At 44.0% G+C, this 10,706-nt stretch overlaps 1 pseudogene; it reads left to right on the top strand.

Moving 5' to 3' along the window:
- The first annotated feature begins 5,452 nt into the window (after positions 1 to 5,452).
- LOC139364236 (keratin, type I cytoskeletal 19 pseudogene) lies at positions 5,453 to 6,774 on the top strand (annotated as a pseudogene).
- The last annotated feature ends 3,932 nt before the right edge of the window (positions 6,775 to 10,706 follow it).

Genomic DNA, 10,706 nt, shown 5'->3' with positions numbered 1-10,706 from the left:
GATATTTTGCAACTAAAGAATCAGTTCAGACCAGACGCGGTGGCTCATGCCTATAATTCCACTGCTTTGAGAAGCAAAACCAGGGGAATCATATGAGACTAGGGGTTCAAGACCAGCCTGGGCAACACAGAGAGACCCCATTTCTTTTTCTTTTTCTTTTTCTTTCTTTCTTTCTTTCTTTTTTTTTTTTTTTTTGGCGATGGAGTTTCGCTCTGTTGGAGACCCCATTTCTATGAAAAAATTTTTTAAAAATTAGCTGGTTGTGGTGGTGCATTCCTCTTCTCCTAGCTAGTCAGGAAGCTGAGACAGAAGGATTATGTGAGCCAGGAGTTCAAGGTTACAGTGAACTGTGATTGTGCCACTACACTCCAACCTCTGCAACAGAGTGAGAGCCTCTCTCTCATTACAATAACAATAACTAAGAAGAATTCACTATTGTAAGGCTACCCAAATAGAAGATATTAGTATCTTCAGGAATCCTCTGGGCTTCTGATGTTTGGAGCAGACAGCTCACCTAAGACATTCAGAATAAGCAGATGATTTTAGACAGTGAAAAGTCTCCACACAAGACATTGGGACAGGACCCTTGTCTAATCCCCTACCCCGTGCCTTCCACCTCGTTCTCCTCATTTTTCTCCTCCCTTTCCTTATGATTTGCTTATTCTTTAAGCAGTCTTCTCATTTTGTGTAGACCTGGTAGTTTTCAACCCATATTCATGATTTTTATAGTTGCTGCGTAGAATAAATCGTCAGACTATTGTTTTGAGCCTGGCTGTTGATAATTAAGGCTCATTCCTCCATCATCTCTCTTCTTTCTTACACAAGATGAATAATCTAGTTAGGAATCACAGGAACTCCCTCATTTGACGCCATTTGGAGATTCAAGCCCCACAACCTCCTTTCTGTGAGTGAGAACCCTCATTCTGCCTCCACCACCAAACCACTGTAGAAACCCTGAGCCGGTCTCCTTTCTTGTTGTATTTAGTCATTTTGCACATTCCTGAGATATGAGCACTAATCTTGGCAGACACATCCAGAGGTAATTAACCTTTCCATACTGACACGGGGAATGTGCCACTCCCCCAGATGTGACATCCAACAACATTTTAGTTGAGATCTCTTGGCCTTTGCCTTGTTTCCACTAGAACTGATGCTGTGAGCTTGGTGCACGATTCCTAACCACAGGATACACCTGTTCCCTGAATGAACTCCGGGACAGAGCTGTACATGCCTGGTGTGGTTCATTAACTCCTGTTACATTATGAAATCATGACATTACTTTGTTGTATTCTAGTTTTTCCCTAAAAATATAGGTAGTGATAGGGTTCCTTCAAGTGTATATATTGGATTCTTTAATTTCTTATATGTATTTAATTAAATCTTTAATTCAGTGTTGAGAAATTTAAAATGTCTTCAGTTTATTGAGTGAAGTCCTTCATACCCTTGTTTGGTGATTTTCTTTTTTCATTTCTCATATATTTTATTCATCTCTGACTAACTCATTTTCTACCAAATTATATGTGTTTACATTTGTAATATTTTAATGAGGTAAAATGAGCAAATAATAGCCATCCAATAACGTGTACAATTTCAAAATAGTGACATAACCATTACCTTACCCAACATAGAAAAATCAGTTACCCTCAAAATTTCCTCTTGTTTTCCTGTAACTCCTGCTTCCTCCACCTTTCCTTCTCCCACCACGTCCGGAGTCAACTACTGGTTTTCTTTATGTTACATTAGTTTTCATTTTATAGAATTTATAAAAGCGGAATAATATGTATGGACTTATATTTGTTTGACTTACTTCACTCATCATACGTACTTGTGAATTTACCCTTGTTATTGAGCATATCCAGCAGTACCTGATTGTAACAGTGGATGTTTTTCCAGTGAATGAATTTACCACTATTTGATTAAGCTGCTGATTGATATTTGGACTGCTTTCAGTATCTGGGTATTATTTAAAAAGCTGCTACTCTTCTTAGAGAAGTACATAGCTAACAAACACGACGTTCTTCTTCTTACAGCAATATGAAGAGCAGCTAAACTGGAAAAGCTGCAGTTTAATCAATTGTCTTCAATACATCATGAAATTGAAGTTACAGAATTCTGTGTGTGTGTGTGTGTGAGAAGAGAGATAGAAAAAGAGAGTTTGTGAGTGAGAGAGAAGGAGGGAAAAAGGGAGAAGGAAGAAAAAGAGATCCTACATGACTGACCGTAATTTATGAGGAGCTCAAACAAATACAGGGACTCAGAGTCTTATTGGAAAAGTATAAGATGGAGAGGATGACTTGATGCACCTACATATGGTATATATTTACATAAGTGCCATTTTCTAATAATACAAAGAACCACGTACATGAGAATAAACATAGTGGCCGGTGTCCAGTGGTGAAATACAATGGTGATGCCAAACCCCAGCTCCAGCACCTTTTCCCCCTCATTGCACCTGCCTTGATGTGTGTCCTGAGCGCCCCCTGGTGTCCTGAGTGCCTCCTGCTGTTCCCGAGCTCCCCTGCACGGAGGTTTGTCTGAGCTCACAGTGTCTTCCCCTGGCTGTGTCTTTTGTGTAAAAATCCATGGTTGTGTCCTCGTTGCTCAGGTAGCTCAGCTGAAGGAAAATCTGTTTTTTGGATGTGGATCTGGAGATGGTGACTGGACTCTTGAGGAGTGGGTTGGAATGTGAACTCCATCATGACCTGTGTACCTGATTCACTCCAGTCCCTTCCCCAGGGAGCTGATGGATCCAGCTCCAGCAGGAAGCACTGGTTGTAATGGAGAATGCAGAGATGGCACAGGTGAGGGACAGGGTCTGTGAGGGCTTCACCAGGCCAGGAGTGCACCGGGAACCATAGTTGTCAGCATGCACAGGTTCTGAACAGCATGTTGAAATTCGCAAATATGCACATTTTGATGAAAATGAAGAACTCCCTGTTTTGCAATTTGTGGGTCTCCTAGAGCAAATAGTAGATTCTGAAGTTAGAATTAGACAGAAATATGGTCACATTTTTTCTTCAAACTTTCAACCAAATAAGAAAGACAAACTGCCGACAGAAGAATGGGCATTAGATTATTACCTCTCTCTATGAAACTGGTGATTTTTCAGAATCAGATTGACCTGTGATAGCCTAAATGCGTGCTACTCCTGAATCCACAATGAGACCTGAGCAGCAATCACGGGCCATGGAGGTCGCCTCACGTGGGGAAACATCTGACTGCAGAGCTGCACACGGTGGTCTCTGCAGGCACTTAGTTGTACAGGAACAGCTCCTCCCTCAGACTCAGAGTGAGGACAATGTGCTCTTTATCTGGGGGAGGTGAGGGTTAGTGTGTGAAAAGAAGCAAACTAACTCTAATCAATATCTCTGTACTTGGACAGAAACCAAAGTTTACAAGAAACCATGAACTTGGGGTAAAGTAGGAAATTACAATTGTTTGCAGGCTGCATGCTTGCTTCTCCATGTCATCTAAGAGAACCAAGGAAAATCATGTTTTCTTATGTACATATCCAAAAATGGTGTTTCCACCCTGAGAACGCACCTCCTCTACCTCCAACGTCAGAGAGCACCTGGACCAGGCACCCGGCATAGCTCTCTGACATCATAACCCAGTTTTTGACAAAGAAACACATCCTGGAGCTCCTCCCAACAATGACTGTGCACCTTGAAGATGCTAATGCGTGGCTGCTGCTGGACGCATGGGGGATTCCTGATGGACAGCTATGCTCTGGGAAGAACCAATGGCCTTGATGGACTTAGCTTGAACCACAGGGTTGTTAGGAATCTCCATCAGACCCCCACCCTTCTCCAGCACTTGTGGTGAGATTGGCATAGCGGACTGACGGTGTCTGCAGCCTCACCCGGCCTCCTGCACACTTTTCTGCCTCTTGCCTCTCCCCTAGACTCCACCACCTGCACCTCACACTAGACACCTACAAACCTAAGGACACTTTGGTAAGAAACTGCCACACATCATCACTGTTTTTTCACTCACATCCACTCATGCTCAATATCTCTAGTTCTCCATTATTTGCCTTTTAAAATAGCAACAAGAAAACCCAGTTCAGCCCTAACTCTATGGTGAGCCATGTGTGTTCAGAGCTGATCATCAAATCAAAACTACTGGTAATTCTGGACTGGGGCTCTTCTCCCAGAGTTGTCAGGTCAGGGCTCTCCTGGTTTTCATTAGGAGAGGGAGGACCCTATTATCATGTCCCCTCCTCTGTAGCAAACTTTGAGGTGGGATGCCTGAGGAGACAGCAGAGCCCAGGGCAGATGTGAGACCCCTGGAGGAGTTTAATGTTGATGGCAGCATTTGGAAAATATAATATTTTGTTATGTGATTTTCTCATTAAAATTACTAAGCAATTAGTGTTTTCTTTCTCTTTTACATATTTGAAAAAATAGAACTCTAACTACATTTGCCAAACTTTAAGAGATATGAAGGGAGGAATAGAAAACAATGAAAAAATGAGGAGATTTCAACACCTCACCTTCAATAATGTATAGAACACCCACAGAAAGATTCTCAGGAAGCCCGTGGACTGAAGCACTGTTGAATAAACGGACCTAATAGACATCTACAGAACATCCCAACCCAGAGCAGCGTAGTATGCCTGCTTCCTGAGCACACTATAAATGTTCTTCATGATAAGTTATATATTAGAAAAAATGACTCTCGGCATTTAAAAAAGTAATGACAAGCATTCTCTAAGTTTTTCAAAAATGGGTGAAGTGCCAACCTTCTAAATTCTTTCTAAGAGGCTACAATTACCTTATTACAAGTAATAGAGAATGGCGAAAGAAGAAAATTAAACTTCAGACAAATTTTCTTAGTACATATGAATAAACTACTCCCAAATAATAGTCAAATTCTATAAGACTTTAAAAGGATCATACAACATGACAAACTCAAATTTATTTTTGAGATGCACTGATTATTCAACATCTTCAAATCAGTAAGTTAGGAGTGCTAAATTAAGAGAATAAAGGAAGGCTGGGTGGGGTGACTCAAGCCTGTAATCCCAGCACTTTGGGAGGCCGAGACGGGCGGATCACGTGGTCAGGAGTTCGAGACCATCCTGGCTAACACGGTGAACTCTGCCTCTACTAAAACATACCAAAAACTAGCTGGGCGTGGTGGCAGGCACCTGTAGTCCCAGCTACTCAGGCAGCTGAGGCAGGAGAATGGCATAAAACCGAGAGGCAGAGCTTGCAGTGAGCTGAGATCCTGACACTGCACTCCAGCCTGGGCGACAGAGCGATACTCCGTCTCAAAAAAAAAAAAAAAAAAAAAAAAAAAGGAGAATAAAGGAAAAAATCCATTAACTTCTGATCAGACACAGAAAATAACGTTTTAAAATTTCAAGATTTCATAATAAAAACTCTAAAAAGGAGGAACGCGGCTCCTTCCGCGAATCGCAGCCTCTGGCACCAGGGTCGCTCTGTCCATGACTTCCTACAGTTATCTCCAGTCGTCGGCTATGTCGTCTGTCGGAGGCCTGGGCGGCGGCTCGGTGCATTTTGGGCCGGGGGTCGCCTTTCGCGCGCCCAGCATGCACGGGGGCTCCGGCGGCCGCGGTGTGTCTGTGTCCTCTGCCCGCTTCGTGTCTTCGTCCTCCTCCGGGGGCTACAGCGGCGGCTACGGCGGCGTCCGACGGGCTGCTGGCGGGCAACGAGAGGCTCACCATGCAGAACCTCAACGACCGCCCGGCCTCCTACCTGGACAAGGTGCGCGCCCTGGAGGCGGCCAACGGCGAGCTGGAGGTGAAAATCCGCGACTGGTACCAGAAGCAGGGGCCCAGGCCCTCCCGCGACTACAGCCACTACTACACCACCTGCGGGACAACATTCTTGGTGCCACCATTGAGAACTCCAGGATTGTCCTGCAGATCGACAATGCCCGTCTGGCTGCAGATGACTTCCGAACCAAGTTTGAGACGGAGCAGGCTCTGCGTATGAGCCTGGAGGTCGACATCAACGGCCTGCGCAGGGTGCTGGAGGAGCTGACCCTGGCCAGGACTCACCTGGAGATGCAGATCGAGGGCCTGAAGGAAGAGCTGGCCTACCTGTAGAAGAACCATGAGGAGGAAATCAGTGTGCTGAGGGGCCTAGTGGGAGGCCAGGTCAGTGTGGAGGTGGATTCAGCTCCAGGCACTGATCTCGCCAAGATCCTGAATGACATGCGAAGCCAATATCAGGTCATGGCGGAGCAGAACCGGAAGCATGCTGAAGCCTGGTTCACCAGCGGGACTGAAGATCGAACCGGGAGCTGTCTGGCCACACGGAGCAGCTCCAGATAAGCAGGTCCGAAGTCACTGACCTGCGGCGCACCCTCCAGGGTCTTCAGATTGAGCTGCAGTCCCAGCTGAGCATGAAAGCTGCTTTGGAAGACACACTGGCAGAAACCGAGGCGCGCTTTGGAGCCCAGCTGGCGCATATCAGGGACTGATCAGTGGTGTTGAAGCCCAGCTAGGCGATGTGCGAGCTGATAGTGAGCGGCAGAATCAGGAGTACCAGCGGCTGATGGACATCAAGTCGCGGCTGGAGCAGGAGATTGCCACCTACCGCAGCCCACTCGAGGGCCAGGAAGATCACTACAACAACCTGTCTGCCTCCAAGGTCCTCTGAGGCAGCAGGCTCTGGGGGCTTCTGCTGTCCTTCGGAGGGTGTCTTCTGGGTAAGGGGATGGGAAGGAAGGGACCCTTACCCCTGGTTCTTCCCCTGACCTTCCAATAAAATTTTATGATCCAAGGGGGGGAGGTGGGGGGAAAGGAGGAATGCAAGACTATAACCTGTACATAACAAAAGTCGTTATTTAAAGCCACACTTTTATCATACTTAGGCGCTAAAAGTTAAAACATTTTGCTATAGTATTTGTAAAAATGCCAGAATAAACTTGATGACATTTTACTGCCAGATTTCACAATAATCACAAAAGCAGAGTAATAACAACAGGATAGTGTTGGCCTAAATGTGTAGAATGAGCTGAAAAATAAACGGATACATTGACGGCAAACTGATTTTCATCATGAGAACCAACAATACACAGTGGATAAACCAAAGTCTCTCCCTAAGAGGGTGTTAGAAAAACTGAATCTACACATGCAAAGAATTGAGAATTTTAGGTGAGAATAAACACAAAAATCCCTCTGAATGGGCTAAATATTTCAATATATGGCTTGCAATTGCAAAATTTCACCCACCCAAAACATAATATTAACAATGGTTTCCTCTATTTCACATTAAAAGAACAGACAACAAAAGCAGAACACATTTCTCACGTTAGTGTCCATCTTTCCATTAACCTTTATAGAGCAAATTATCTATCCACTTATTTGCAACACCCTTTTTGAAGCATTATTGCTATGTATTCAATATTGCATAATTTAAGTGCGCAGTGTAATGCACACTGAAGCTGAGCATGATGCTGCGTACATGTAGTCCCAGCTACACGTGGCGGAGGGAGGAGGATTACTGGAGACACAGGGTCTGAGGCTGCAGAGAGTTATGATCTCACCACTGAGCTCCAGCCTGGATGACAAAGCAAGACCATGTCTCTAGAGGAAAACACATGTAATTTCACATGTGCTCACCTGTGCATCCAATATAACAATCCAGATAATGATGAATTACACTTAAAAGTTTCCCTGTCTTCCTGTGATTCCTGTGTCCCAGTCATTTTCCTCTCGCCATACTGAGTCAATCTCTCATCTTTGTTACCTCAGATCTATTTTTCAAGATTTTGTTGAAGTGAAATCTTATAGTTTCCATTTCATTTGTGTGGCTTCTCGGTCAGTATAATTACCTATGAGTCAGTAATTTGGTTGTGAACAAAGAATGTGTTGATTCTCATGAGGAACAGTATTCCAGTTAATGAGTGCCTCCTTACTATTTCTTTATAAATCTCCTTAATATTTGTGTTATTTCCAGTTTCTGAGTATGAAAAATATAGCTTCTACTTGGCCTGGAGATGTAGGCATCCCATAAAAATTATATGATTTTTACAACAACTAACCTTACTGAGCTGCAAATCAGCACATTTTCTTTAATACATGAGTTTATTGATGTTATAGGACAAAAAGGAGCCTTTACATCTTGAGAAAGTCAGTGACTTTCAGGGATAAACAGGAAGAGAATATGACCTTATCTGGGGCAGTGTCCAGCAAATTCAGATAAGCTAATGCAAGACTAAATTAGACATATATACTCCATTGTTTACAATTGAGTATAATAAAGAAGCTGTTGTTTAAATGATCAGAGGACATACGACTGAGGGACTCCTACTGCTATTGAAACCTTTCTCCCGGGATTGAGGACACATCACAAAAATCTCCACGCTCTCCCTCCTGAGATGGTTCTGCCTGGGCAAGGGGAACAGGAGCTGTGGCCGAAATGCATCCAGACACACCTCCCCTGCCACCACTACATTACCAAAGAATTAACATGCAGGGGCAAAGCCACTAACATCTCTGTGTCACTGGCACTGGAGCAACTCATAGAAACTGTGTTAGCAGAAAGAAAAGCTCCAAAGCTCTGTCCATTCTCTCAGGAATGAGACTCATGTCCCACCTCCTCTCTTTATCCTCAGGAAAAACAGCCTCATCCTGCTGGGAAGGGCAGAAAAGAGGAAGCTGAAGACAGCAGTGGTAAGACATAGTGGCTGCTGGAAGAAGATCTGGGGAAAAACAAGGAGACACTCTACCTAGGAATGGGAGGAAGATGCGTGGATCAGCATCGCACCTGCAGGAGGGGCAGGGATACTTGGAAGGACACACCCTGAGCCAAGACTGCGATGTCTGCCTGGAGTATGGCTCCCTCAGGAGGACAGAGAGTGCCTGTTCGCTGCAGTCCTTCCCACCACATTGACAATTGTCAGGTCCTTGTGGCTCTGGCATGAACTGAGGGAGATGAAAGTCAGAGTCTCCCTGGATAGCACAATTTAAGGGCCAAAGCCAAGAGGGAAACAAAATTAAGGTGTCACTGGAGGAATCTGAGTGTCTGGTGACTGCAGAGGAAAGGCACTTCACTTCCGGCAGCCACCGCAGTCATGACTTTCACATGTAGCCCTGAGTAGTTTCACATAATTTTCTACAATAAAGGCCTAGAAAAGATAGGGTGTGAGCATTTATGAAAAAATGCAAAAATTATAAAACAAATAATTAGCTGTCATCCGGAATCTGATAGGAGTATCTGTGGAACATAAATTTTGAAATAACTGCATAAATACTTTGAAACATTTACACTGGATCCCATAGTTAGTCCACATATAACTTCATAAGAAATTGCCAACATGTGGTTATTTTAATAACTAATACTTTATGAATACCATGCTGATGAATGGAACAAAGACCACAGAGTAGGGTCTATTAGAACTATTGGTAAAAAGCCAACATTGTAAAATATTTAGCGAGATTTATTCTGAGTCAAATGTGAGGCCCGTGCCCTGTGACGCAGCCCCAGAAGATCTTGAGAACATGTGCCCAAGTGGTTTGATGGCAGCATAAATTTAATAACATCAATCGATACGTGTGAGATATATGTTGACTCGGTCCATAAAGACAAAACTGCTAGAAGTAAGGCAATGTGGGGAGGGGATTACAGTTTACAGGTGGATTCAAAGATTTTCTAGTTGGCAATTGATTCAAAGACTCAAGTTTTTTATCTAAAGACTTGAAATCAGCATAACAAAGTGTCTGAGTTAAGATAATGGGTTTTGGAGAACAAGATTCAAACTACTGAAGAAGTCTCTTTTTGTTTTTTTTTTCTTTTTAGACTGAGTCTCGCTCTGTCGCCCAGGCTGGAGTGCAGTGGTGCGATCTCGGCTCACTGAAAACCCCGCCTCCTGTGTTCATGTCATTCTCCTGCCTCAGCCTCCCGAATAGCTGGGACTATAGGCGCCCGCCACCACACCCGACTAATTTTGTGTATTTTTAGTAGAGACTGGGTTTCACCATGTTAGCCAGGATGGTCTGGATCTCCTGACCTCGTGATCGGCCTGCCTCGGCCTCCCAAAGTGCTAGGACTACAGGCGTGAGCCACCGTGCCTGGCCCCTAAAGAAGTTGCTTATGTGGCCACCCTTAGAGAAAACAGATGGCAAATGTTTTCTGTTAAGACCTTTAAAAGATGCTAGACTCTCAGCTAAACCCCTCAGTATAACAAAAGACCTGGAAAGGGAAGGAGACTCTCTGCAAAATGTAAATTTCTCTCACAAAAGATAACTGTGCAGGGCAATTTGAAAATATGTCAAAGAAATATATTTTAGGGTAAAAGCCTTTGATTCATTTCAAGGCCGGCTCTCTGTCATGTGATGCTATTCTTGAGTCAGGTTGGAATTTGGTATCTTACTTCTACGAAGAATCTGTTTCCTGAGGCTTGAATTCTCTGTTTTCACGAAAATGCTGGCTAGTCGTGCTTGAATTCCAAAGGGAGGAGAGTATAATGAGGCATTTCTGATCCTCTATTTCTAACACGACCTGAGCTAGTTTTTCAAGTGTCTCTGGAGCCCCTTAGTGAAGAGAAAGGGTCCATCCAGTCAGTTGGGGCGCTTAGAATTCTGCCTTCGCTTCGTAGGACATATACGAGACTTCTCCTAGCCAGGGGTATCAGAAAACTATTTACTGAGGCAATCACATTGAAGTTGAGACTTGAAAGATGGTCTCAGATTCCTCCCTGCAAACCTTTTATCCTGACAGGAGAAGAAG

Source organism: Macaca nemestrina, chromosome 1 (genome assembly GCF_043159975.1).
Source record: "Macaca nemestrina isolate mMacNem1 chromosome 1, mMacNem.hap1, whole genome shotgun sequence".
Taxonomy (NCBI): Eukaryota; Metazoa; Chordata; class Mammalia; order Primates; family Cercopithecidae; genus Macaca; species Macaca nemestrina.
The sequence above is the reverse complement of the archived record's forward strand: the minus strand, read 5'-3'. Positions and strand labels throughout refer to the sequence as shown.